The sequence below is a fragment of the Carassius auratus genome, chromosome 24, assembly GCF_003368295.1.
Source record: "Carassius auratus strain Wakin chromosome 24, ASM336829v1, whole genome shotgun sequence".
NCBI classification, from domain to species: Eukaryota; Metazoa; Chordata; class Actinopteri; order Cypriniformes; family Cyprinidae; genus Carassius; species Carassius auratus.
This window is the reverse complement of record NC_039266.1, coordinates 10,820,190-10,828,805: the sequence shown is the minus strand read 5'-3', so window position 1 is coordinate 10,828,805 and position 8,616 is coordinate 10,820,190. Positions and strand designations below refer to the sequence as shown.

Below are 8,616 nucleotides of genomic sequence, written 5' to 3'. Positions count from 1 at the left end.
GAAAGCAAACAGAAAGAGAGACCACTCACACAACTATTATGTCAAACTTTCGCCGCTTGTTTTTTCTGAATAAGAACGTGTATAACAAACAAACAAATTGAATAATTTGGCATGAAAAATATGAATATAAAAAACAAATATGAAATAAATTAAATTAAGCTTTTTTTATGTAACAGAAGAAGATCAAAGTATTTGCTCGGGGTGTGTGTTAAAGAATGATTTAGCCAAATGTTTTAATTGGCTGAACATTTACTCACCTTCAGGCCAAATCCAAATCTGTTGGTTTTTTTCTCAAAAGTTTTGGCGAAACATCATTTACTAATAATCACTAATAACTCCTCTGCAGTGAATGAGAGTCCAAAGAGCTGATAAAAGCATCAGAAATCACAAAAAGTACTTCATATGACTCCATCATTTTATTAGTGTGTTCGCAATAATCACATTCATCAAGACGTTTTTAACTTCAAACTTTTGCTTCTGGCTAAAATATTTTGAGTCTGCTTACTCCAGTAAAAAAAGTAATCTTCTCTGAGGTGAAATGTGCACAGATCAAGTACTGTTTATAAGTTCTAACCAGTATTGTATGTTGGTGGATTTTGATGTGAAAAGACTAGAGGGGATGAACTTTTCACTGGAGGAAGCGTCATAATGGATTATGAATTCATGGATTTTGGCCTGAAGCTATAGTTAAAAGTTAAAATGCCTTGATGACAGATTTGTTTCTTGCAAACACAGCCTTTCACTTCACAAGAAATCAACTGATGCACTGGAGTCGTGTGGATTATTGTGATGTTTTTATCAGCTCTCATTTTAACGGCACCCATTCACTGCAGAGGATCCACTGGTAATGCTCAATTTCTCCAAATCTGTTCCAGTTTAGAAACAAACACATCTCGGATGGTCTGAGAGTGAGTACATTTCTTTTATAGCAAATGTACATTTTTGAGTGAACTATTCCTTTATGATGCATTATATTAAAACTCTAGTTGATGGTGAAACATTTTCTATACTTACTATACTTAACAGTTATTTTAATTAGTAAGTAATTCATTCTTTATTTTTCCATGTGTTACTGTAGATTACGTGACTGCAAAATTACTTGAAATGCCAACCACAGGTCATCCAGCACAAATGTAATTCATTTTCATATATTATTGTTTTACTCAATAATTGTTTTGCAGAACAACAATCCAAAGTTGAGACTTAAAATGCAGAATTACCAAACTCATCAGACTGCTTCACTCAAGCACATCATTAAAATTCCTCTTAACAGCTCTAAACTGAGTTGGAGAGTGTTTATTCACCATGCTGAATTCATTTTAGGCCACAACAGCGTTTAATGAGTCAGTGTTGCATATTCTCCTCCATAAACAGTGAAGATTGACAGCTGTACTCCTGTGGGAGGAGATGGTATTTATGACAGGAGAACGGTGAAGAGAGGAAAGGTGTGTTTGAGCCATGACTGCTGTGGTGTGTCATGCACAGCCCCAGAGGGCCAGGCCTCTTGGGGTTTAACCCTTGATAAATCCTGATTTAGAATCACCCGAGACACCGCAACAGTGCCATCACCCACGCTCAACCCAACGCTGTCGTGCCATTGTGTTTAAAGACTGCATAGTGTATCCAGTGATAAGCCACTATCTCATAGTTATTCATGAGGCCACATGATCATTTCATAAAACAAGTGCTTCAGATGCTCAGACAGCGAGCTGGTGTCACACTTCAAGACACCTTTGAAATGTTTATGTACAACAAGCATTGCATTGATTACGGAGGAGCTTCTAGATTTATGGAGAGGAAGACTGGAGCTCATTTGACAGTCTGATAGTTGGCGCAAACACCATCCATCCTTACGGAGTATTTTAACTATTTAAATCACCTACATTTGTGAATGAACATCAAAGGAAAACAGTCTCAGTTATTGAAGTTATTAAAACTACAAAAGTGCATTCAAATACATTTTCAGTGCAGAACACACATATAAACAGCTCATTTACATACACATTCAATTATACACATAACACAATACTTTTTAATTTAATTAATCAAATAAATTAAGACTTTCACATTGTTGTGTCTTTTGACACTTTTCTTTATCAAATAATGGTAAAAATGCATAATGGTTTCCACTAAAATATTAAACTGCACTTTTCAACATTGATAATACCTGTAATTTTTTATTTATGTTTTTTTTTAATATATATTTTTTTATATTAAATTAGAAATTGTTAAAATTTTTAATTCTAATTATATATCACAATATAACTGTATTTTACTTGGTAAGAGATTTTCAAAAACACTGACCCAAATCTTTTGATTTGTATACAAAAATTACATAAAAATGACTTTTTTATTTTTTTTTGGTAGATTGATGCAGAAAACCTTAACACATTTTAAATCCTTTTAAGTATTTATTAAGTATTTATTTAAGTATTTATTTATTAAGTAGTTTGTTTCAAAACATGAACTAAATGATTGGAATTTCTTATTGGTTCGGTTTATTTTCAGAAGCCAAGGTTTCTAAACAGACCATAATTTGTTAACACGAGTCACACGCAAACTGTCCCATCATTGGTCAGAGTGTTTTAAGATTTAGCTCAGTTTACTGACAACTGTAGAATTCAACATGAAAATGAGGGCTTTTATGAATACTATATCACCAGAGGGTTAAATATGAATTTACAATGAACAATATGACACATACACACTGATAAATGTGCTGCACAAAGCCAAGAAAAAACAAAAGCCTGCCCTTTAGACACTGATGTGAAATAATTTAAAAGGACAAACCTGGCTTCTAGTCAAGCATGTTTCTAAATTCACTGGACCGACCGGCTCCATTCGGCAGGGGTTACTATGGCTGCACAGATGCTGAAGGCAAGAACTAAATTGGATCTGCTTTGTGTTGGCGGCACAGTGAGCCTGCAGTGATAGACAGCCACTGCTATTGTCATCATCTTAGGAAGCTAAGAGAAGTGCTGTGATATGACACCAAGTACCTGGCAGCTGCAGAGACACACACACATAGTGGACTGTCTAAACACAAATCATTTGTGCCATTACGGTCAGCTTTTTCCTACAAATATCTGCTACTGTGAGCTGCCTGCAGTTAGTTTTATTTGTTATTATTTATGCCTAAATATAAAAGTAGGTCTGCTTTCTGGTTTCTTATGCCTGGAGTGGCAGCTGTTTTCTCCTGCTCTCAGTAGGGGGTGCTGTTTTACTGTGCTGCATTCTGATGCAGACGTGTCAGGAATTGGGGAAGTGTTCGACTGGCATCCACAGAGCCACCTGTTCATCTCAGAGTCTGAACTGGAGGAGGAGATCTACAACACGGTCAGCCAGCACTCTGAACTCTGTCTGTGAGCAAAGGCCCACTGCCATCAAAACAGCAGCTGTGGCCCATTTTAAGCTCAGTTATGTGCACACATGCTAACACAAGTAAGCATACTGTACGTTATATATTGAAGCTCAGTTATAAGGGAGTATCTTCAACTACGGGCATTTTTTGTCCTGTAGCCATGTGAAAATTATCAAAATTAATGAAACAAAACTAAACGTAAAAAAAAAAAAACAACAACAACAACAAAAAACTATTTGTTACATTGGAAACAAATGTTTTTATTTTATTTTAAAATAAAACTAATAACTATATTAACTCCTTTGTTGTAATTATATTTTGAGGTATATATATATATTTTAGGTATATATATATATATATATATATATATATATATATATATATATATATATATATATATATATATATATATATATATATAATTTGACAAAATTACACCTTGAACTTAATTCGGGGCAGAGTTGTTTAGCATAATGAAAATAAATTAAGAGGGAAAATAGTATTTTTTTAATTTATCTAAATAGTTGTCAATATATATATATATATATATATATATATATATATATATATATATATATATATATATATATATATATATATATATATATATATATATATATATATTAAAAAAGTTTATAAAAAAACTAACTCTTTGTTTAGATTATGTTAGTATTCACATTATTATTTTTTTATGATGGGCTTATTCTTAGTCATAGTCGAAGATTGAAATTGAAAACCTACAAAAATGATGATTCCATTGTAAAAAGCTTTAATATGACCTTCATAAAATAGTAAAAAAAAAAATAAATGTTTTCAGTTTAAAAAAATCAACCCCTGGCAAATAAAAGTGTTTAAGGTTGAGTTTGAAGCTGAAGAAATGTGTATCGCAACAACATTACTAAACATAAACATAGTGATGTAATGAAAAAAAGAAAGAAAACAAAAGCGATTATAAAGTGTATAAAGGGTTTGGTGCCTTGCTCAAGAGCATCGTGATATTGCCGGCCCGAGACTCGAACCCACAACCTTAGGGTTAGGAGTCAAATGCTCTAACCACTAGGGCACAACTAGAAAAACATTTGGTGATTTAGCTCTCAGAAAACAAAAACTTGACAACACTAGATGCTACATGCTTTAACAGAAATGTTAACTAAAAGAACTAGCCAGTGACTTAATAAACACAGACCCAATCCTGTTACAGACCGTTCGTGAGCGAGAGACAGCAAAAGACAGAGAAAGAGAAGAAGAGGACAGGTCTGGCAGATGTGTAGTTTGGACTAGGGCTGCTCCACCATTCTCAGCCCTCTGATCCCTATAATTGGATTTTCTGCACTTGGCCAGCCAGCACTGAGCATCAAGAGTGCACCACTGTACTTGGGGAGTGTTTTCGCTTGTGTGTGCGCTCGTTTATGTGTGGACCGCTCTGCTGTCCACAACTGAGGGCATTCAGTGGACCGTTGCTCTTGCATTCACAAGGAAAACTAAACAAAATCAACAAACCAAACAGCATGGCAGTGAAAAAGTGGGTTTGTGTTTATATGGGTATATTAGATCACCCGCCAAAACCGGTTGAGAGTAGATCTACCAAACCAACAGAGCAGTTACGGCCCAGTGCATTTCATGATACCACATAAATGACTTTTATACAGATGGTGAATGCTAAATTGCATTGTATTCTGGTATCTGCATGTTAGAATTAAATGATAATGCAATAAACTAGGATTTTATTTAAAGGGATAGTTCACCCAAAAATGAAAACTCTCTCATTAATTACTCACCCTAATGTTGTTCCAAACCCATAAGACCTTAGTTCATCTTTGTAACACAAATTATGATATTTTTAATGAAATGCGAGAGCTTTCTGAGCCTCCATAGATCGATTTCAGAAGGTTTTATGGGTTTTGAACGACATGAGGTTTAGTAATTAATGACGGAAATTTTGTTTTTGGGTGAACTATCCACAGTTTTAAATATAAATTCTTATTGTCTACACCCAGTAATGCTGTGAACGTTTGTCTACAAGTGATGCAGTGGAGAGGAAAAATGTGGAATAGATTCATTATTATGTTTTCTTTGCTAATTTTTTTAAATAAATTTTCACATGGACTACTTTGTCGATCATCTTGGTACTTTTCTGGACCTTGAACATGATAGTTCTCTTGCTATCTATGGGAGGGTCAGAGAGTCCTCAGATTTAATCAGAAAAATCTTAATTTGTTATTGCTTTATTGCTTTTTTGACAGATTTGTCACCAAGTGTCCAATGAACATCAATAGGGTCCAAAACAACGGACCCCATTGAAGTTCACTGCATGGTTAAACAACAGACATATATCAAAATATCTTCTATAGAAAGTCATAAACATTTGAAAGGACTTAAGGGTATTTTTCAATTTGAGTGAACTCCCAGTTATTCATGTAAAGCAATCTTATATCTGACACTTTTCCTTCTCTTGCTTATTTTTCAATGTACTGCAAAGGATATTTTAGGGGTACAGACCCAATCAAAGGCTAAAGCTTTTCTTAAGCATATATCAATGCATTTAGCTACTTGACTCATGCAAGTGGTCAGGTGTTCTGCAGAGTCACATTGCCATTTCTCCCCCGGGCCCCAAGAGAGCCTTCACTTCATTAAAGATGCATCAAAGAGAGACTAAGGATCTTCGCACCATCTGAGCCCACAGAGGATCCAAGCTATATCCACATTCAGCCAACAACCCAGGCAAAGAGCTTTGCTGTGGACAAAAAAATAATAATGATACTTTTGGGAAGATCTGACAAGCCCAACAGCTATTTCCATGTCAAAAAACTGTGATGTGTAGAAATGCAGTAAAGGCTGCCATGACTTATAATAAGCAATAGAGAAAAAGAGAGAAGGCTCCAGCTTGCTGTAAAATTTTTATGCAGTGAAGCAAAAAAAAAAAAAAAAAATCAGATTTTGGGGCCCAACTGATATATTACCATTCCAGTGTGTTAATCCACAAATATATAACCTTTAAAGAAAGAAACAGCACAATTTGAATCTGAACATAAAAATATTAACTTTTGCAATTAAACAGCAGTTAGCTTTGGAAAAACTCCAAACACAAAGAAAAGACAGTTAGTTAGAGCGTATGAGCGAATCCAAGTATAAAACATAGATTGGTAAAGCTTAGAAAAATGGAAAAGGAATAGGGAGAGTAATAAGCTCTGTTATGCCCTGGAATCAGGCATGAATATTCAATGGTGGTTGATGCCAAGATTTCCTCAGCAGAGATAAGAGGGAGTGGCAGAGAGCGTTTGAGATGAAATGAAGCTGAAGCAGCAGATGCGGCTGTCCACCCATCATTCAATCAACCATCGAGAGGCTCTTTTCCCCTGGGCTAGTGCCAGAGCTACAGTAGGGAGCCTGTACTAGATAATGCCAACAGAGGGCACCAGCAGAAAGAAAGACAAAGAGAGAGAGAGAGAGAGATTTGATCAATTGTGAATCAAAGGATTTGGCTCAGAGCTCATTGACAGTCAGAACTACAGTGGTGGCTTTTTGAAACACTTTTTGAGGGTGTACCACACACGAACGTGTTAGAATATCACAATATTCTCTTATTCTAATTTCAGTGAGAATGTATTGTCATTTAAAGCATTTTATAATGCTACAAATGATTTATATTTTCAAACAAATGCTATTCTTTTGAACTTCATATTCATCAAAGAAAGAAAAAGTATCATGGCTGCTAAAAAAAAAAAACCATTACTTTAAGATTAGGGATGAAAACAACTGTTTTCAACAATAACAAGAAGAAATTGTCCTCAATTAAAATAATACACCAATCTTCTTTAAATAAACATCCATTTACAGTAAAATAATGTTTTGGTGTTTAAGAACAATTAACACAGCGCATAAAATGACTAAGATGAAGTAAATACTGATCTGTGTTTTTGCCAGAGGATTAAAAACAAAAAGCAATTATGACATTTTTCCTTGCATTGTTTACATCTCTAAAACATTTATTGTCTTAGATTTGCAAGACAAACTTCGAATTGAAAATAACTCTGTATTGTGAGATATAAAAAAGGAAAAAAGGAAAAAAGGAAAAAAGGAAGAATTGTGACATAAACTTTGCAATTACATTTTAAAATGGTATTCTGTGGTGGCAACACCACCAACAACAACAAAATTGAGAGTTGTGACATTTTATCTCACAATAATGACATTTTTCCTTGCAGCTCTACGATTTTTTCCCCTTATATTTGCAAGACAAACTCAAAATCCATACAAACTCAAACTTGTACTTCTGAGCAGAAAAGTCTGTATTGTGAGACGTAAACTGGTAATTGCGAAAACAAAGTAAGAACTATGACATAAAAGTCTCAAGTAAATTTCTGTCAAGATCACTATCATCAAAATGGCTGACACTTAGCATACAGTTTGGTTTGGTGGCATGGTTTTGTTCTTGGCAAAAACTCCCTGTCCATCTATGCAGCCTGTCATGAATGAGCAGGGAGAGCAGCAATAATAACCCCAAAGGGTAAACAGAACAGAACAAAGCAGATATCATTAATGTAGTTAATGATATTTAAGTGTAACGCATTATTCAAGATAAAAGGTGTCTGATTTAATGAGGAATATCAGAAAGCAAAGTCCTGACTGTGGCGAAAGGAGGAGTTGGGGAAGGAGGAGGGTAATTTGCTCCTGAGCAAGCAAAAATTCTGTTGAATAATACTGAATAGAGCTTTCTGTGATAGATGTCAGCTTGACTCATGTGACCTGCCAGAACTAACGCTTATACGCTTATTTATTTATTTATTTATTTTAATTCTGTGGTTGTAACAACAACAACAAAATTGAGAGTTATCACTTTTAATCTCACAATTCGGAAATTTTTCCTTGCAATTCTGTGATTTATTTTCTTAGATTTGCAAGACAATCTCAGAATTTATATAAATTCAGACGCTTGCAGTTCTGAGAAGAAACAAGCTGTATTGTCAGACATAAATTCGCAACTGCGAGAAAAAACTGTGAATTACTGTGAATTACATTTTTCATTTTCATTCTGCGGTGGTAACAACAACAAAAAATTGAGAGTTGTAAACACAATTGTAAAAAAAATAATAATAATAATAAATTGTGAAAGATAAAAATAGTTAAAAAAAGTCACAATTACATTATATAAAATGTTTTTCTGTGATGGGAACAGGCTTTCATAATTATGTATGTTTAATTTATTCAACAACTAACACAATTTCTGTACTTAATTTGACATTAACAGCTTCATT

General features: G+C 34.2%; 1 protein-coding gene across 1 annotated transcript in view; it reads right to left on the bottom strand.

Annotated features, from left to right (window-relative positions):
- The window catches only part of cntnap2a (contactin associated protein 2a), a 343,240-nt gene that overhangs the window by 35,577 nt on the left and 299,047 nt on the right, over positions 1 to 8,616 (bottom strand). The gene's annotated exons all lie outside the window — the stretch shown is intronic.